General features: G+C 42.3%; 1 protein-coding gene across 1 annotated transcript in view; it reads left to right on the top strand.

The window, feature by feature from the left end:
• Positions 1-17,584: 17,584 nt before the first annotated feature.
• Positions 17,585-20,748, top strand: part of fam78ba (family with sequence similarity 78 member Ba) — a 219,886-nt gene continuing 216,722 nt past the window's right edge. Inside the window, exon 1 of the mRNA XM_084058767.1 lies at positions 17,585-17,620. The gene's annotated coding sequence lies outside the window, so the exon portion shown is untranslated. The remainder of the gene's footprint in view (positions 17,621-20,748) is intronic.

The raw sequence follows: 20,748 nt of genomic DNA, 5'->3' as shown, positions 1-20,748 counted from the left end.
GTGGAGATTCAACAGAACAGACAACATTCTCTCACAGGGTATGAATTGGCGACGAGGTGTTTTCAGTGACATCTGTTCAGAGGCTCAAAGGCTCGTGTCTGGGATTCGTACACGCCGCTTTCAGCTTTTCGCAATGAGCTTTCCATGCAGAGCTATCCCGAAAGATCCCTGAGACGTGAATGTTTAGAAACAATAACAGTTACTATTCCACAGGAATAATGAATAAAAATTATCCCATACAGACAAGTGCTGTCTTTTTTTTTACGGCAAACCTTTTCACGCCCCAAAATCCAAAGCCAGCTCCCTTTAGTCAAACCCTCACCACCCCTCCTCCAAATGTGGCTTCCCACACAGCAAGGACCTTTAAGAAAGAACATGAGGAACATGCCACTGCTCCTGAGCCAAACTTTGAGGGGCCGAATCTCAAAATGTCCTATAAGTTCTGACTACACTTTAGCTTTTCACTTGTTTCCCCCCTCTGGCGAACATCATTCAACATCAGGTCCTTTCCCACGGTAAAGGAGAGACTAAATAAAAGACTGAGTCCTGTCAAGTTCTCTCTCTCTCTCTCTCTCTCTCTCTCTCTCTCTCTCTCTCTCTCTCTCTCTCTCTCTCTCTCTCTCTCTCTCTCTCTCTCTCTCTCTCTCTCTCTCTCTCTCTCTCTCTCTCTCTCTCTCTCTCTCTCTCTCTCTCTCTCCCTCCTCTCCAACATGTCATTCTTTTGGCTTTTATACCTTTTATTTCGGGGCCTTTTGAACTGGCCTCGCCCTTCGCCTCTCCTCCTCCGCTCTCAGGGGCCTAATTATGAGGCAGTATTAAACACAAACATTTATATTACTGAGGCTCAGACCCGTCCACTGGACAATAAAGGTTGCGATCCCCCCCTCCCTCCCTCCCCCCCCCTCTCTCTCTCTCTCTCTCTCTCTCTCTCTCTCTCTCTCTCTCTTTGTCAATGGCCAGTGCTTCTCGGACTCACAGTGGGTGAGTAATTGTTTCTCATTAGTTCTTACAGTAGCGATAAAGGGGGTGCAGAGCAGGGTGGAGGAGGAGTCGGCGATGTGTGTGTGGGGGGGGGTTCGGGGGGGGTAGACACACACAAGGCCTCACAATATAGAAAACCCAGGGCCACTGAATGGGAGCGCTAATCAGGCAACAATAGCCAGGGGCTCCCGACCCACCAGGCAAAGAAGGAAGTGTTACCATTGTCCAAATACAGGCACACACACACACGCACGCACGGGCGCGCACACACACACGTGCACACACACACACACACACACACACACACACACACACACACACACACACACACACACACACACACACACACACACACACACACACACACACACACACACACACACACAGTCAACACACGCACGCTCTTCCTACAGTATGCATGTTGAAGTGAAGCTAAAAGAGGGCGCTCATTAGTTTGAATAAAAAAGCATTAGGACTTTCCTCTGCGTTTTGGTTTATATTTGCTCATTTTGTGGCCCCTGACTGTTTGTCGACACCTACACAGCACAACCGCTCTCTCTCTCTCTCTCTCTCTATTTCTCTCTCTCTCTCTCCCATACCACAACCAGCTTTCTCCGTAGATGGCAGATACATAAATAACCCATCCACCCTCTTCATGGAAATTCAACAAATTTGAGCTTCTGTGAACAACATGAAAAAAATGAATATATACAAATGATATTCCACCGACTCCCGTTTCCCAAACCAGAAAAATGCGCCGGAAAGTGAAAACTTTTTGCAAAGCCTCTGTTTAAAAAAAATAATATTTTCTTTTGTCTTTTTTATTTTCTATTATCATAATATGAGCAGAAAGTGGGTCTCTGTTTCCTGTCGTTTATCTGCGTTAGCGTTCCCAGGAGAAGCGGTGTCTACCCCTCCTTATCTTTGTCTCACCGAGTGCCGCAGTGGATTATGTAGTGGATTATGCAAATTCACGGCAATATATTCATAATAACAAAAAGGTTGAGGTTGCTGTGTAGCCCGCGTGCCCGGAATTTATGAATACTGGGGGAAAAAAAGGAAAAAGAAAAAAAACTGAATTAAGTGAATGTGTTATCACTTAATGAAAATTAACTTGGTTAACAATATTGCCGCCATTTATGAACTTGACTCGTTTGTTAATTCACTGAGTCTGTAAGAAAAATAAAATGGAGTGATATCTAATTTGGTCCATTGTTTAATTTATTACTTTATGGCTGGGCTTTCAGTGTAGCTTATTCACCGATATGAGTAATTGTGTGAATTCTGGTCCCACTTCTATTCTATTGTAACAGGTGAGAATGAATTCCTCATTACAAAGTACAATTTATTTTTAATATCAATACATTGTGGTATTGAAATTGTGAAATTTTCCCCCAGGCCACGATGCGTTGTGAGTTTGTGAGTGACCCCAGCATATTCTGTATTGTGACACTAGCATAGAGCCCTGAGGGACTCCGGTCAACCATATGGAGTTTAAGTGTACAGTACAGTACTCGAGTAAATGTACTTCGTTACTGTCCAGTTCTGGTGTTCGGCCGGACAGAAAGAGAAGACATATCCACGGCTCGCTCAGCAAACCTTCCCTGGTAAACACTGGTGAGAAGCTTCAGTTTTATACTTTCCATCAACAAACACCTGGAGTTTGCAGTGACCTTGGGCCTGGGCTCATCTTTTAGCCGGGGGCAGTTTGGTCTTTTTCCTGAAATATTCATAGTCAGGTTTTTGGGGGGAACTTTAGGGGAGGCTTGTGGCAGCTTGTGTATATACAGTAGTATATTGACAGGGCTGTAAAACTATAGGTATCCTATAGTCCATAATTGCATCATAAAAACAAACAAGCAAACAAATGGACGGACGGACGGACGGACGGACGGACGGACGGACGGACGGACGGACGGACAGACAGACAGACAGACAGACAGACAGACAGACAGACAGACAGACAGACAGACAGACAGACAGACAGACAGACAGACAGACAGACAGACAGACAGACAGACAGACAGACAGACAGACAGACAGACAGACAGACAGACAGACAGACAGACAGACAGACAGACAGACAGACAGACAGACAGACAGACAGACAGACACTCCAGATGAACCTTTAAAACCTGGAACTGGAACCACATGCACATAACCCCAATCCCACCAGTCCTCTCTCTCCTCTCCATAATTATACTCAACTCCAGTGATTCTCAACCTGGGCCCACTGGTGGCCCACAAGGGCATTGCAAGTGGGCCCCCATATAATTGGCAAAACCCCCATTACAATTATAAAATAACCTTCATATCGTCTCTGTCGGGGGGAAACCTCAAATGTACAAAACTATTTCAGGATTCAAATTCAAAAATAGCAAAAGTAGCAGATCTACAAGCTCGATCTTCGCACCTCATTTTGAGCTTGTGGATCAGAGATAAGAGGTTTCTGCCCTACAGCAACAAATAAAAATAATAAAACACTGTATATTTTTCTTTAAAAACCTTGACATTTTTTTTTTATTGTGATACCAATTAATAATAACTTAAAGTATAGCACGTTAGTTCCATTGATCCAAGCCAAAGCACAATCGATTGATCGATCATTAAAACAAACATGCTCTGAAAATGCACGTGGCCCACCCTTCTGACAGGTGTGTGTAAATATATGTGTGTGAGGCAGAGCATTATTGTTATAAAAGAGCATTTGTGATCAGTGAACCAACCAAGATAAATAAAGGTAAAACAAAAACAAAAAAACGAAACCAATTAAGTGACACATTGACCACTGTTTCTCTGGAAGATGACAGATCACTTCAGCACAGAGCCTCGTTCAATGCAATGGATACAGGAAAAGTGGGCACCAGACACCAGAGAAGCCTCAATGTGAAACTGGCAACCCCCCTATGTATACAAGTACATTATGCCATAATTACTGGCTATACAGGTACGTAGTTGTAGCAATAGCAATTGCTGAAACATTAGGCCTTAAATGACAAATGTTGAAATCATGTATACCAGTGTGGTTCTCAAACCTTTTTGTGCCAAGGACCCCCAAATTGATATATAGTTAGCCGCGGACCCCCCCATCTCAAAAGGTGTTGTGCCAGTGACTCCCAGAAGAGAAGATTTATGTTAAACAAAAAAAATATTTTCGATATTTTCCAAATATCTTCAAGAATAGCAGATGCACAAGCTTGCAGCGTGGCACAAAGTGACCCCTGGGGGTCCCCAGACCCCACTTTGAGAACCACTGATGTATACTTAACATTATTTCAGACCATTTTCCAAAGCATACTGTACATAGTCTTATAATTTGTATTATTATTCTTTTTTTTTTTAACATTGAGGTGCCCAGACTTCTCAGGTGCCCACTCTTCCGATTACTGATGCAACAGGTTTGCCAAACCATCACTGTGGCTCCATTCACACCCTCCTATATGACCGCCTTACATCCATCCTTCTCAGTCTGCACTGTATTGTTTGCCCAAAAAAAACATGACCTCATGCTGGATTGCGTTACATTGCATTTTTCTCCTGTGGATCTGAGCTGAATGGGCAACCAGCAGAACCGGTATGACAGAGGCACCTGGAATATGCTGTGTGTATTGGGACCAGTGGTGGAAAGTAACTAAGTACATTTACTCAAGTACTGTACTTTTTTTTTTTTTTACAATTTTTACAATGTTGAGGTATTTTTTACTTTACTGGAGTATTTCCAATTTTCAATACTTTTACTTCTACTCCACTACATCTCAGAGGCAAATATTGTACTTTTACTCCACCACCATTATTTGAAAACTTTAGTTACTAGTTACTTTCTAGATATAAATTATTACATTATAAAACATACATTAACCACTTTAGCCCTAAACCTGGGCTAATTGAAAATAGCAGATCTACAAGCTCACAACGCGTCGCATCGCGACGCGTTGTGAGCTTGTAGATCTGCTATTTTCAAACATATTAGTACTTTTACTTTTGGTAGTTTAAGCACATTTTGATACCAATACTTTTGTACTTTTACTCAAGTAAATTTTGAATTCCGGACTTTTACTTGTAACAGAGTACTTCTAAATTGCAGTAATGATACTATTACTTAAGTAAAACATTTGAGCACTTTTTCCACCACTGTGTGTGCGTGTGTGTGCATGTATGTGCGTGTGTGTGTGTGTGTGTGTGTGTGTGTGTGTGTGTGTGTGTGTGTGTGTGTGTGTGTGTGTGTGTGTGTGTGTGTGTGTGTGTGTGTGTGTGTGTGTGTGTGTGTGTGTGTGTGCGCGCGCGTGTGTGTTACACAGGAGATGGACCTGGCGGCTAATTAGCACCATTGGCTATTCTAAAACACACTTAATGACAACCCCCTCCCCTTTTTTTAGACCTATAATTGTAGGTGATAATTATTTGCTCGGGGCCTAATTTACACAAATAATTAACAGATGTGTGTGCTGACAAATAGGCCAGCTTGATCCTGTTGCTAAATCCCTGGCCCATTGTATTGTTAATTGGGGGGCCTTAATTCAGGCAGATACACTGACATGCCTTGCTCCCACCTCCTCCATTCCAGTCTGAATACAGTCCCCAGCCTCCTTAACAAACAAACCCCTAACTTCAACAGGGCTTGTGTTCCCATCGTCCACGCCTGAATTGAAGTTTGTATTGTGAAAGGCTGGTTAAGGGAAACCAGCAATCAGCGAGTTTGTTTATTAGGACAAAGCTAATTAGCCTGGACTTGATGGTGTGAATGGAGTGGAGGAGAAAACTTTAACTTGATTTAACACTAAAGACGGTGTTAAATCATTTAACGTTAGACACTGTTAAATAAACTGCTTTACGGCTGCTGCTGCTGCTCAGCCCAAAACTAATGATGTTTGGCATCGTCAAGATGGCATGTTTGAAATGTCCTACCCAGAACAGCCGGAGATCTATTCACTGCTACCAGGGTATCATTAAAACCAAAACAGTTATGGTTGCCATTTGAAAACAAAATGATTAATCTACAATTATAATTATAATTCTGATAAAGTTAACCACAAGGGTTACCAGCATTAGAAAAAAAGTTGCTCCTGTTCATTTAACTACCAGATCACCCAAAAAGTATTTCACATATTATGTATTCTTTTCTGTATGGGCAACAGCTATCATGAACTATATTTTGTTTTCTCATGAACTAAATTGAGTTAACGTGTGTATGAAATGTGACACAAGTCTGACTTGACCTTGCTTTACTTTTAAGTACTGCTTCTAACAATAACAATTATCCCAACAGTACTGCCATCACATGGCACAGCAGAATGTTATTATCCACTGATAATAGATAATAAATAATAAATAATAAATAATAAATAATAAATAATAAATAATAAATAATAAAAAATGAATAATAAATAATAAATAATAAATAATAAATAATAAATAATAAATAATAAATAATAAATAATAAATAATAAATAATAAAGATGACGAGAAGAAGAAGAAGAAGGAGAAGAAGAAGAAGTAGCTGTCATTAATGTGTGCCATTATGTGTTGAGACAAATCACAGCATAGATTCCCAAGTCATGATAAAGGCATGAATCATGGGCCTGGTGACATCTATTTGTAGAGTTTTCCCACCCTGCAACACAATGGGAGCTTAGCAGAGAAGCACCATGTTCACCATGGGCATTGTCTCTGACTGGGGGGCTGGGAACCCCACCTTGCTGTCCCAACCATCAGTCAAACAATACACCCCCTGCTAATGCAACCCCACCCCCGTCCCACCCCAACCTATTTACCAACTACGCTGCCTCCCCCAACACACACACCAGTGTTGCCATCTCTGCTTAATATAGGCGACTTTGGGCTAGTTTTTCTGTAAAGTTGGCCTATTGGAAGTTGCGGGTTGCATTTTTTGGGGCTTGTTTTGAAAATTGCAGATCTACAGGGTTGTTGAGCTTGTAGATCTGCTATTTTCTAAACATCTCGAAATGGGATATGTTTGAAACATTTCAATAACACAAAAGTTGTATGGGGGTCTCTGGCACAAAATATTTTCAGATGGTTGTTCCCGGCCAAATACATATTCATTTAGGGGTCTTAGAGAACCAGTGCTCTAAAACCACATCAGACAATAAAGTTTGACTAACGCCCGTTTTCACCAATTTATTTATCACCCGAGTTGCTTCTTTTGGACTTGTTTTCATAGACCTTGTTGCTTGTTCCTCTTGTGAAATCTGGCAGCACTGACACGCACGCATGTACGCACGCACGCACGCACGCACGCACGCACGCACGCACGCACGCATAAGCGCGTGTGTGTAGGAGTAGGAGAAGCTCTCCTACACTCCCACCAGCCCACACCTTTGTAGCAGCTAACAATGGAAGTGGACATACGGAGTGGAGCAGAGTCAAGTTAAAATCTGTCCAAGTCAAGTCAAAAGTATTATACTTGATTGATTGATTGAAACAGTGCGCTCCTCAGAGCGGCAACAGCACACTGTTTGTTTACTCTATAGCAGTGGTTCTCAAAGTGGGGTCGAGCTTGTGGGGTCCCCCAGAGGTCCTTGGGGGGGGTACCAGGGGGTCCCCAGCAATATAGCGTCACAATCATTTTAACCAATTTAACCATATTTTATACTTTGGCTATTCAAAAATTGTGAACACACACACACACACACACACACACACACACACACACACACACACACACACACACACACACACACACACACACACACACACACACACACACACACACACACACACACACCTCGGTGGGGAGAACGAGCCACGCAGACGCCTCACTACCACCAACTGCCATGTTGATATACCGGATATTGATGTATAACGGTAAATTATCGACGGCCCGGTGGTGGCTTGGTGTGTGTAGTAGTAGTAATTTCTCGTTGTCGGGCAGAAACCTCTTCTCTCCGTATTCTAACCTTTTGTACTTTTTCATAAATGAACGCCCTACTTGATCATACTACAGCGTCTCAAAAGTAGCAGATCTACAAGCTCGAAACGCGGTTAAGGTTGTAGATCTGCTACTTTTGCTGTTTTTGAATTTGAATCCTGATATAGTTCATGATAATGTTGGTGATCCAGAAATCTTAGAAGCTAACTAGACCAATTCAATCGTTGGACAAAACCCCCCCAAAAAGAATAGCAATTTGCTCACTATTATGACCTTTGACAACATTACACTGGGACACATGTTGAGTCCATACACCCTCACATCATGAAATTAGTATTCAAAGCAAAGAGAAGAGAAAAGCAGAGAGAGAGAGAGAGAGAACACAGTAAAATACGGACTGTTCATTTTACTTGGGTGTGTGCAAAAGGGAACCAAATGGGGTCAGTTTGGTTCCATTCGTACACGTTCAGAGTTAAATGAACACGCACTATTTTAACTGTGTAAAGCAGGTTACAGCAACATGGCCTTGCCGTTTCCTTTGAGGCCTAGTCTGGAGCTTTTTTTTTGGCCCTCCTCCCGTCCTATCAAGACGCAAGCCTGAATGTGTAGCCTGATGCCTCGGTTCAGCCACAAGCACGAGCTCAGGCGAGTATGGCCTCCAGCCATGCTGGCTGGACGCCAGGCAGAAGTCAATAAGCCCCAGGCTAGAACATACCAAAGCCAAGGCATCTTAGCTATATAGTAGCATAGGCCGGTGGTTCTAAAACTGAGGTCCGGGGACCCCCAGGGGTCCTTTGATGGGGGTTCCAGGAGGTCTTTAGTAAAATGAGTTAATATACGAAGCATCCCAATCAGTTTAACCACTTTAACCCTGTGTACTTCGGCATTTGTTCAAAAGAATCTTGAAAGAAATGTGTGAAAAAGTTGGAATATTGTTAAAACATTTTAATAACACAAATCTTGCATGGCACAAAATATTTTCAGATGGGTGTCTGCGGCTAAATACATATTAATTCGGGGTCCTTGACATGAAAAAGTTTGAGAACCACTGGCACTGCTTGACATTTGAGGCCTATTATTTCTACAAGTGAATTTGCTACAAAACCTGTGGCTAGCCAGTCATTGTGGCCATAATCAAGAAGTTGACGGGTAAATTTAGGTCTGACATAATGATGTACAGTGCATGTTCAAATCATGTATCCTTTACATTACTTCAGACCATTTTCCAAATTCTATATAATATATATTTTTCCATTTAGGCCAAAATATCCAATTAAACATTGAGGTGCCCACAATATTTAGGTTCCCACTCTTCCTGTATTGGCCAGCCTGACCCATCCTCGCTTAGGGGTGGATGCTAATTCTCGCATTGCGACGCGTTGTGAGCTTGTAGATCTGCCATTTTCACAACTTTAGTGCGACACTCTTGTAAGATGAAGTCGGGCATTCATTTACGAAAAAACATTAAAAAGTTGACATTTGGAGGTACAGCTAATAGCTATCTGAAAATAGCATACCTACAAGCTACTCACAATGTGTTGTGTGACGCGATGTGAGCTATAGATCTGCTACCTTCGGCAAAGCAGTATGGTGTGTGGAAAAAAAGGAAAAGGGACCAAGTATTAGACCGACTGTGGTACCCCGGTTAAATAAGTAGATATCCCGACACGGGAATAGCCCTTTTCTGACAGTGGCCTAATATGTTGAGTGTCTGTGCAAGGTGGTTGTTTGTTTGCCATACTGTATACTGTATTCTGACAGACAAGTGACATGTCTGCTTTTGGCATACTGTGTCTGTTGACTGTGAGCACCCATACTAGACAGCAAAAGGAAGAGAGGCCGGGAATATCATCCATCTTTATACTGGGAATTCTGTCCAGACATCCCTGTCCTCCCAGAGCTCTAAGAAATGTGTTCTCATCAGCTAATTTATGCTCCAACTTGTCCGTTCAACGCGATCGCGTGGGGAACCTGTGCCCCAGCCCTCAGTCCACATTCTGACAAGCAGCAGAAGTAGCAGATCCACAAGCTCGTTTTGAGCTTGTCGATCTGATACTTTTGCTATTATTGAATTTGAATCCTGAAAAGTAACAGTTTTGGACATATGAGGTTTCCACCCGACAGAGACGAAATGCATGTTTGTCCAGTGATTTTGGAATCCATCACATTGCTGGATGAAAAATATCTGGATATCTGTATAGTCAGTCAGTCACTGGGCGTCTTTATCAATTCGTTCCGTATGGTGTCTGTCCCCACATTGGATGAGTGTTACAGATAAGTGGGTAATTCTTGCACGAGGGTCGAGGCACCGTCCTGTCATTCAGTGGACAATGGAATACGAATTTGGTTTGAGTTCTTATTGAGGAAGATTATAAAGATCTCCATGCCTACTGTAAACTGGCCACCTATACACATACCTATTAACAAGAACAATGATGGTGTGAGAGATTAACCTTCTTTTTTTCAGCTAATGTCTTTAACCCTGCTATGCAGTGGTTTTATTTCATAGAACAAATCGCTATATACAGACGGACAGACAGACAGACAGACAGACAGACAGACAGACCTCTAGAAGCAAAGATTTGAGTTAAAAAATATATATATTCAAAGATTTGCACAAATCTTTTAATATTTTCAAACGCACTATGAGCTTGTATATCTTCTATTTTTGAATAGCCAAAGTATAAAATATGGTGAAAGTGGTTAAAATGATTGTGACGCTATATTAACAAATTATGCTGGGGACCCCCTGGCCCCCCCCCCACCCCTGGGGGTCCCCTGGACCCCACTTTGAGAACTAGACACGGTATACAGAACGTAAATTAACCACTTAACCCCAAAATACCTCATTGACCGGGATCCCCCAGGGACTTGGCCCCCTCCTTTTTCTCTCGACACCAAACGTATTTGCTGAAAATAGCAAATCTACAAGCTCACAATGCGTTCCAATGCGACATGCCATGCAATATGCCTATTATGACATGGCCTGAATAGGGGCACTAGGGTTCATGTGGTTAAAAAATGGAGCAAGAGCGCCTTACCATACCATGATCCTCTGTTTGGGAACGGCGAATGTTTTCCCAGTGTCCTACACTGAAAATGGAGACAATTATATAGGGATTATGTTCAAAATAGGTCAGATATGTCATTGGCAATACATGGAACATGCATATTGTCTTGTCTCAGTCGATGGTATATGATCGACTGACAGATCGATGCATAGATGTGTTGATATTCATCCAATTATTATGAATTATTAAATTACATCGCCTCTGTCGGGTGGAAACCTCTCTTTTCAGGATTCAAATTCAAAAATAGCAAAAATAGCAGATGGACTCAAAACGCGTCGCTTTGCGCTGAGTTTTGCGCTTGTAGATCTGCTATTTTGGATACTTTTGTGTGACACTGCAGCATGATCAAGAAGGGCGTTAATTCACAACAAAAAAAACACAGCAAGTTGGAGATAAGTGGTTTCTGCCCGACAGCAACGATATTCTCCTTTTCTCTACCCCTACCTCCAGACAGTCCAGACTCTCAACCAACGAGAGAGCTAGAGCGTTGCCTTGAGATTATTATAAGACATTTGGGATGTTCCTAGCCAGTGAACACACACACACACACACACACACGCGCACGCGCGTGCACACATCCCGGTATTTTGGCGTGTTGGAATGCTAATGATAGTAGTGAATCTCGGTGAGTCTTTCTGGCTGACGCTGCTGGAGGGGAGTTGGAGGAAGTGGAGGAGAGAGACCACCCAAATCTTCTCCTCTTCTTCCTCTCCTTCCAAAAACACTTAGTGTAATTATACAGGACTGACACGTGAGAAACGTTCTCTACGCAAATATGGATTAAGTCTCAGCCATGGCCTGAAGACAAGATTGTGTGTGTGTGTGTGTGTGTGTGTGTGTGTGTGTGTGTGTGTGTGTGTGTGTGTGTGTGTGTGTGTGTGTGTGTGTGTGTGTGTGTGTGTGTGTGTGTGTGTGCGAGCGCGACTGCGTGCGTCTGTGGAGTATATGTCGTCGCTATCGGGTGGAAACGTCACATGTCCAAAACGGTTATTCCTCATCAAACAGATTATTAGTGATGACATCTTCTTTTCAAGGACACAATGTGGAGAAACACACACACATTAATGTGTTCATTTGATTCAGACACAGGTTCAAGAGGCTATGTAATGCTACTGAGGATTTTCATTACAAATTATGCGATCACTGTCGAACATTCATTCATTATTGGAAAAAACAAAGCCTCATAAGTACGTGATCGCCATTGCTTTGATTGTGAAACAGAGCTTCTTATCAGAAATACATATCAGTCAATTTCAACATCTATGATATTACTAGATTTCATATTTACGACTTTCAATCTGGCATCCCTATTTTGAACAATGTCATAAATAAAATAAAAATTACATTTCAGATCATTTCAAACATTTTCAAAAACATCTAGAAGCGTACAACGCGTTGTGATTAATTCTGAACATACTGATGTAATGGTTCTCTGTTTAGCTTTCCAAAAACACATCCCTTGTCCTATATATCAGAAGTGTGGTACACAAAACTGCACACAGTTTGTAGACATACACAAGCTAGGCCTCGCTTTGAGTCTGGTTGCACTACACGCATTTACAGGATGTGACTCTGTGAGTGCCTTTGCTGGTGGTGGAAAACTGAAAGCACAGAGGTTATTAAAGAAAAAACCTGATTTTCAGGAGACATTCAAGCAACTTGGCCAGACTTGGGATGTTTCAACAGCTCTTTGGCCAATTGCAGCAGTTCACTTGTAGCTGGTACCCAGTGGTGTAAAGTAACAAGTACATTTACTCAAGTACTGTACTTCATTTTGAGGTATTTTTACTTTACAGGAGTATTTCCAATGTTCAGTACTTTTACTTCTACTCCACTACATCCCAGAGGCAAATATTGTACTTTTACTTCACTACTACAATTATTTAACTAGTTACTTTGTAGATTTGAAAATAGCCGATCTACAAGCTTACAATGCGTCGCGATGTGATGCATTGTGAGCTTGTAGACCTGCTATTTTCAAAGGATTTTTATACATTTTACATATTTGAAAACTTGTGAAATAGGACATTCTGCATAATGAGTACTTTCTACTTTTGGTACTTTAAGTACATTTTGATAGCAAAACTTTTGTACTTTTACTCTTTTTTACTACTTTTAAGTAAATTTTGAATTCCGGAATTTTACTTGAAACAGAGTATTTCTACATTGCAGATTGATACTTTTACTTAAGTAAAACATTTGAGTGCTTTTTCCACCACTGCTGGTATTGTCTGGGACCACCTCCAGTGTTGTGGACGAGATCCGCTACCAGATTTTCTGCGCCAGGAGAGGGGAGGCTGATTCCAGTTAGCCTGGGACCAGACGAATCTGTGAGTGCAAAAAAATATTGCACTCTGCGCAGTAATATACTGTAGTCTGGCTATGCGAGGCTAGATTCCAGTCAACTCCTACCATGTGAAGAATGTCTATTTCTCCATGCCCTCCGTGCCAATTACCAGACTATGATATGGAGATGCTCTCTGCAGACTCACACACATCTGCACCAGAGTGGATGGACAACTGTTAATGGTGGACAGTTAGCAATTCACTGGATGCAATGCACACAGCCCCTGCACCAGATGTAGTCCTTGAGTTTTGGGCTTGTAAATGTATACGACTATGCACAGCTTCCTAACTGCATGGGTTGAGATGTACAGACCTCTGCAAACTCCACAACTGTACAAACCAAGTACCTGGCTGAGGAAAATTCAATGCCTACAGTTGAAAAAAACTAGAAAACCTACGCTTTGATGGCTTTCATTCACTATATACCCTTTCCCCCCATCAGATATCAGATATGAGGACCCAAAACAAGTAATCTGCTGTTATTTTGACATATAATTTCATAAACTACATACATGTAGCAATGCAAAAATCACATGAAACCTTTGCCTCCTCTAACGGTACCGATATCCAAAAATGAGGGGTCTGGCCCATGGACTATTAAGTGTGTCACTTCGTTCCGCACTGCGTACGTATCGAAAATGTAGAATAATTTATACCCTTTACATAAATCTTCTCTTCTGGAGGTCTCTGGCACAAAACCTTATCAGATGGGGGTCTGTGGCCAAATACATATCAATTTGGGGCTCCTTGACACGGAAATGTTTGAGAACCTGTGCTCTACACATCATATCACATCATGGCTGGCCACATGTCCTCTCCTCTCCTTCTCCCTTTTCCCTTTCTGTGAAACCTTATATCAGTGTTTGGCCTGATAGGAGAAACATCTGTATCTACACACACATACACACACACACAGATCCCATAGCTATGGCCGCCTATCGTCCCTGAGAATCTTCCACTATTCAGGCAAAAGAGAGAGAGAGAGAAAAACTTACACATTGTATGTAGCACGCACACACGCACACACACACACACACACACACACACACACACACACACACACACACACACACACACACACACACACACAGGGCGACTCAAAACAAACACGGTATTCAGCCGTATAGGACAGAGTGCCCCGGGTTCGGGTCCAGACAAACAGCAGGCCCAGTGCATTCCACATTCCCCCCATCAGACCTGATGTATTCCCAGAGAATTCTGGGGAGCTTAATGTAATTACAGGAGGGTGTGTGTGTGTGTGTGTGTGTGTGTGTGTGTGTGTGTGTGTGTGTGTGTGTGTGTGTGTGTGTGTGTGTGTGTGTGTGTGTGTGTGAGGGCCAAATGTCCCCATAAGTATAGTAGAATTTGAGAAATAGACATTGTGAGGACCGTTCTCCTGGTCCCCACAAGAGAAATGGTTGTTTTTATGGTTATAAAAAAAAAGATTTGGGGCATTAGGCTTACAATTAGGAAAAGACTCAGGTTGGGGATAGGGTTAGGAAATTGTGCACCGGAAAAATAGCCGCTCTATAATGGTGATGTCCTCACAAGTATAGAAATACAAACGTGTGTGTGCGCTGGCGGGGGGTTCATGGAGATGTACGCGGTTAATAGTCTGAAATGTACTTTTTTTCTTTTTTTGCTACTCTGGGAGTTAGTGCCGCTAAATGCGTTTCCCAGAATTGCGCGGCTCAGGTTTTGACACACCGGTCATAACGTTACAGCTGGGGATTGCTCTCCTCTCGCTCCAGCATAGAGAGGTACAACTGGATCTCTGGCGTGCAGCTACTAATTTATGAATTTTCCAGTGATAAACTGGTTACGGGAGGAGCCCCCATGCAAAAAAAAAATGGTCACGGAGAAGAAGTAGAAGGGGAGCTTACGTTTAAAAAACAGATGTTGGGGAGGCAGACGTTTCTCCCGCTGTAATGAACAACTTTCCAATTGACAAAATAGGCTTCTGAGGGAGTTCATGGTGTCCAGTAACGAAAGCTGCACAATTCTTTGGGAATCGTTGAACGTTCTGAGTGTTTTCACAGAGGCTAACCTCGACTGCCCCGGCATAATGAACATGTAAGAGCCGTCGTTCGCTCTTTGTAGCGCTGCATTGCGTAGTGAAAAGAAGGGCATAGTTGTTGTAGTGTATTATATTGTACTTGTCTGAACACTTTCTCCCACAAGGACACCCCATTCCCAACCCCCAACCCCCCCCCCCCCCATTTCTTCTACATATCTCTGCTGTGGGGCAGAAACCAGTTAACTCCAAAAAATTTCAGGAAATTACAAAAACAAAACAAAAAATGCAGTTAGGAGGTTTTGTTCATCATTGATAAGAACAGCTGAATGGACCTCCAAGCTCACAATGAGGCTGGAGGTCAAAAGGGGGTGGAGCCTGGAGTCAGCAAAACCAGCTAACTCCACCCCTCTTTGGTGGAGTTCGCTGGTTTTGTCAGAAGCGCTTTTGAATACTTTTCATTGGTTCAGTATATTTTTAATCAACACACGTAAAGGGTGTTCAATAGCACTGATTTATGGGGAAAAATGCAAAAGCGGAAAAATGGAGTTAGCTGGTTTCTGCTCGACAGCAACGAATAGTTTTATATTTGTGGTGATATTGAATTTTGGTGTTATTTTTTATATATTGATGAATTGAATACATATACTTTACAATATACAATACTGGAAACAAGACCGCAAGGAATTTTTTGGTGTTTAGTGTAGACCAAGTGTTTGACTGTACTCGTGCTGTTTTTCATTTTTGTCAAATAAAATATTCACTCAATCAATCTTAAGTCAATGGGTGCTTGGACATACATGAAATTGAAAACACACACATGCATCACTACATAACCTACACATGCAGTACATGTGAAAGGGGCCGCAATGGAAATAAGTCAGGTTTTTTTGCGTTTTATCCTAGATAACTGTGTGACAATGTATGTGATTGTTCATGCGTTTTTTATCAATAGAGGTCAAAGTCAAAGGCAATATCTGCAAGTGTTTGTGAAGGACAGTCTGTGTTGGGATTTGAATGCAGAAAAAAATCAGGCACGCACGCGCACGCGCGCGCGCACACACACACACACACACACACACACACACACACACACACACACACACACACACACACACACACACACACACACACACATATTCTATGTGATCATATTCTAATCTTAAGCTATTTTTTAGGGCAAACACAATACATGGCTGAATGAAAATGAAACAAATATAGCAGGAAGAATCACCCAGTGACAACAGAACCTCTCTCACACAGATGTGACCTTACCTCTCTGGGGACTCGATATAGAGGCAGGTCAAACAGGAAGCTGCATGGAGTTTACTATTGGTAGCGGTTGAATATAAACAAGGTAATGTTCCATGAAGTAAACAGCACGTGCATGTAGAGGATTCCCCTCCTGGCTTCAATCAGGAAACCCTCTCAAAGACCCCCCTCAAGGACCCCTGGGGTCCTGAGGTTCCAGTGGGTCCCCAGACAAATGATTGATAGTTAGGAACCAATTGGACTCTTATGGGTCTGTAACTTTGACAGTGTACAAATGGAAGCACATTTGGTTCCATTTGTACACTCACAGAGTTATATTAAAACTGATGATACTACAGTGTAGATTGGGGGTCCCAGACATCAACATTTTATCAAATGGGGGTCCGTGGCCTGATGCATATCAAACAGGGTGTCCTTGAAATTAAAATGGTTTTATGGGGGTCCCTGGCATATCTTTTTCAAATGGGGGGCTAATATGTGTCAATTTAGGGGTCCTTGACATGAAAAAGTTTGAGAACCACTGATCTAATGAGCACATTCTTGCTCCCCAGATGATGAACCCTACTGAATTGTGTGACCTCAACCCTGTGTCCTTCCTCTATAACCCTTAGGCCAAAAAGCACGCTGTTGCTTTTTTTTTTGTTTATACAGCATTGTACCGAAAGGGGAAAGCCACCTAGAAGAGCATTAGTCCAAATGCAAAACTGGTAAATGGTTAATTTTTCTTTAATAAAAGCACTTTACAATGTGCATTACATTCACCCATTCACACACTGACCAGCACAAACGTGCTCAGTTAAGTGGGGGCAGTCCTCAGAGTTACTACACTGGGGCCGCGAAATCTTTGTGTGATATGATTTTTTTGTTTTACATTAACCATTTAAACCCTAGCATCCCTATTCTGGGGAGAACTTAAGCCAAAAATAGCAGATCTACAAGCTCACAACGCCTCGCAGCGCGAGGCGTTGTGATCTTGTAGATCGGCTGTTTTTGGCAAAGAGGTATAGGTGTAGAGGGGAAAAAGAGCAGACCAAGTTAAAAAAAAAAGTTTACTCTGAAACACAATTTTATACAATATAGCAGGGGTCCCTGCTTCATCTCTCTCTCAGCTAGGGGGTCCTTGGCCGTTGAAGACCCCTGAATTAGAGGTTAATCACTTAAACCCGCTATTAGTGAAACAGACCTGAGTTGCAACTGTACTTGGTCCGCTTGTTTTCTTCTACACACAATGCCTTAGCCAGAAATAGCTTTTGACCAGGCAAGTCGGGAATGATGAAAGTTGCGAATGCATGCCCACCCGGTTGTTATATACCTGTTGTACCCGTTGTATCCCTTTGTTTGTCTGTGTCCCAATTTTCTTTTATAATTATAACATGTAGAGTTGCCAATTATATTTGCACCCTTTTCTCCCAATTTAGTCATCTTGCCATCTTTAATCCTCCCCCCACACACATTTCTTTCTGCTATTCTACCTTACTGTCTCACCGACCAGTGAGGAGCCCCCGCTAGGAGGACATGGCGCCATTGTCCTCCTCCCATTCAACACCCCCCACTGACAGATGACGCCCAAGCCCGTAGGAGTTGCTAGCGCTCAGTGCTGAATGCCCAGATACTTTTAAAAAAACGTATATTTTATATGTCTATACTGTCTTTGGCGACAGATTCTCCCCAGCGGGATCGATAAAGGTCATATCTTATATCTTACATTACCCCTGAGCTTTTTTTATTAACCCTAATGAGAGGGCAGGGCTTTTTAAATGTGAGAATGTTGGTTGATTCAAATCACTTTGGTCCAGTTGGGCGTAACTAGCTGGGCTCTTAGTCTTGTTATATGTCAAAGACATGCCTCTTTTTTTTTTCCGGTGAAAAAAAATACATTTGGATTTTGCTTTCTTGCCCCATCCGTGAGGGTTGGGCTGGGCTGGGCACTTAAGAAACACTTTGTTATTGTGGGAGAAGTCACAGTGGAGGAATTCCATTCAGGACGCGCTCCTGGAGTTGGGAAGGAGAGACGGAGAGAGAGAGGGTGGGTCCCCAGCACACTCAGAGTATTGTTGTTTTGGCTCCATTCAAAACCCGCCGACCATATTCACAAAGACAGCTTTCACAGAACATCACTGTACAAGCATCTGAGGGCGAAGAGATAGAGAGACAGAGACAGAGAGAGAGAGGGAGAGAGAGAGAGAGAGAGAGAGAGAGAGAGAGAGAGAGAGAGAGAGAGTGGGGAGTGAAAGAGATTGAGACGTTGAGAGAGTCAGACACAGAGAGCCAAAAAGAGCAGTGAGACTATAAAGGAGGGGCAGGTACTGCACTGGAAAAAAAGGATTTGGCGAAGTCTAAATGCTAAATGCACCAGGTGTGAACAGCTACTGTCTGCAGCGATGGCAGGAAACATACTGAAACTTCAACAACAGTTTAGCCCATGTTTTGTTTTTTAATGCAACTCTATTTTAGGGTTTCCCCACAGAAACAAGCCAACGAAACGAGCCAAAGAAGATGTTGACTCTGTCATTAAAGTGTCAATCAAATTGAAGTGGAATTTCTTTATGTAACGTTGACTCTAAATCAAGGTGAAGTGGCCGTTTAGAGAGGCTTTCCTGTGGAACCATTTGTAGCCCTGCTGGACTAAAGCCTTCCACCTCAATGTGTTAACATGCACACTAACACCGACAACACACCGGTCTCACCATCATTAAAGGGTCTTGAAAAGGTGCATAAACCATTCTTTAGGGCGGTGGTTCTCAAACCTTTTCGTGCCAAGGACCCCCGAATTGATACGTATGTGGCCGTGGACCCCCTCCTGAAAATATGTTGCGCCAGGGACCCCCAGAAGCAAAGATTTGTGTTAAAATGTTCGCCTAAAAAAAAAAAAAGATTCTAAGATTTACATTTTCAATATTTTTCAAAAAATTGCAGATCTACAAGCTCATAGCGCGGCACTCGCACTATGAGCTTGTATATCTGCTATTTTTGAATAGCCAAAATATAAAATATGGATAAAGTGGTTGAAATGATTGTGACACTTGACTTTATTAACAAATTCTGCTGGGGACCCCCTAGTATCCCCCAAAAGACCCTTGGGGGTCCCCGGACCCCACTTTGAGAACCAATGCTTTAGGGTAGTCATTCTCAACCTATGGCCCACTGGCGGGCCATGAGGATATTGCAAGTGAGACCCCAAATAATTGGCATGTTAATAATAACCTTAAAACAAAAAAAGAAAATGTCATGGTATATCTTTTCTTTAAAAACTTAAAAAAAAAGAAAATATATTGTGATACCAATAAAGTGGAAGTATAACGCATTAGTTCCACTGAACCAAACCAGAACGCAATTGATTGATTGAACATTAAAATAAACATGTTCGGAAGATGCATGCGCCCCACCCATCTGACCCATCTGAACACGGTGGTCAAATGGGTGGGGCATGAACACTTTAAAGATGTTCAAGTGGGCCCTGATCTAGAAAAGGTTGAGGTTTAGGCTTGTGTCATTTCATAAACTGTATTCTGGTCTTCTTCTTTTTTGAGTAAAAGATTTCACGCCCTTTAGGGCAATACTCAGGTATTACCTGAAGAGTGGCGCCATAGGAGTCTATAACTCAAATCAGCTGGGTTCATCCAGGAATATGTCACTGAGAATGATTGATCATAATCAAGATTAAGACAGATCTTCTATATCTTGTGCGTAAAGTAGATATCTTGGCCTGAAGGTAGCGCTACAGGATTATGATGGGGTCACTCAAATAGTTTGGGTTCATCTTCCAGGTAGCATGAAAGCACTCAGCAAGTTTCACGGTAATCTGCCCTTTAGAATTTTGATACATCTCGTACGCAGGTGGAATGTTTGGCCTAAGTGTGGCGCTAGAGGAAAGGTTATTGGGTCACCAAAAGCCATAAGGGCCATCCACCGTGGAGCAAGCATGTACTCAGCGGGTTTCATGCAATCTGTCCATTAAATTTGTACTAACCTTGTGTGCAAGTAAATATTTTGGCCTAATGGTGGCACTAAAAGGAAGCCAAAATGCAACCGGAATCCAACCCAAAATCAGTAGGTGCTGTCACCAGGGGAGCATCAAGGTGTAGAGCAGCAAATTAGATGCAGCCAGTAGAAATGACTAATTTAAAACGCTTTTCTGAAGCATTAATATATACGGTAATATACGGAGGATTGCA

The sequence above is a fragment of the Gymnoscopelus microlampas genome (genome assembly GCF_963454915.1).
Source record: "Gymnoscopelus microlampas genome assembly, chromosome: 5".
In the NCBI taxonomy this organism is placed as follows: Eukaryota; Metazoa; Chordata; class Actinopteri; order Myctophiformes; family Myctophidae; genus Gymnoscopelus; species Gymnoscopelus microlampas.
The sequence above is the reverse complement of the archived record's forward strand: the minus strand, read 5'-3'. Positions and strand labels throughout refer to the sequence as shown.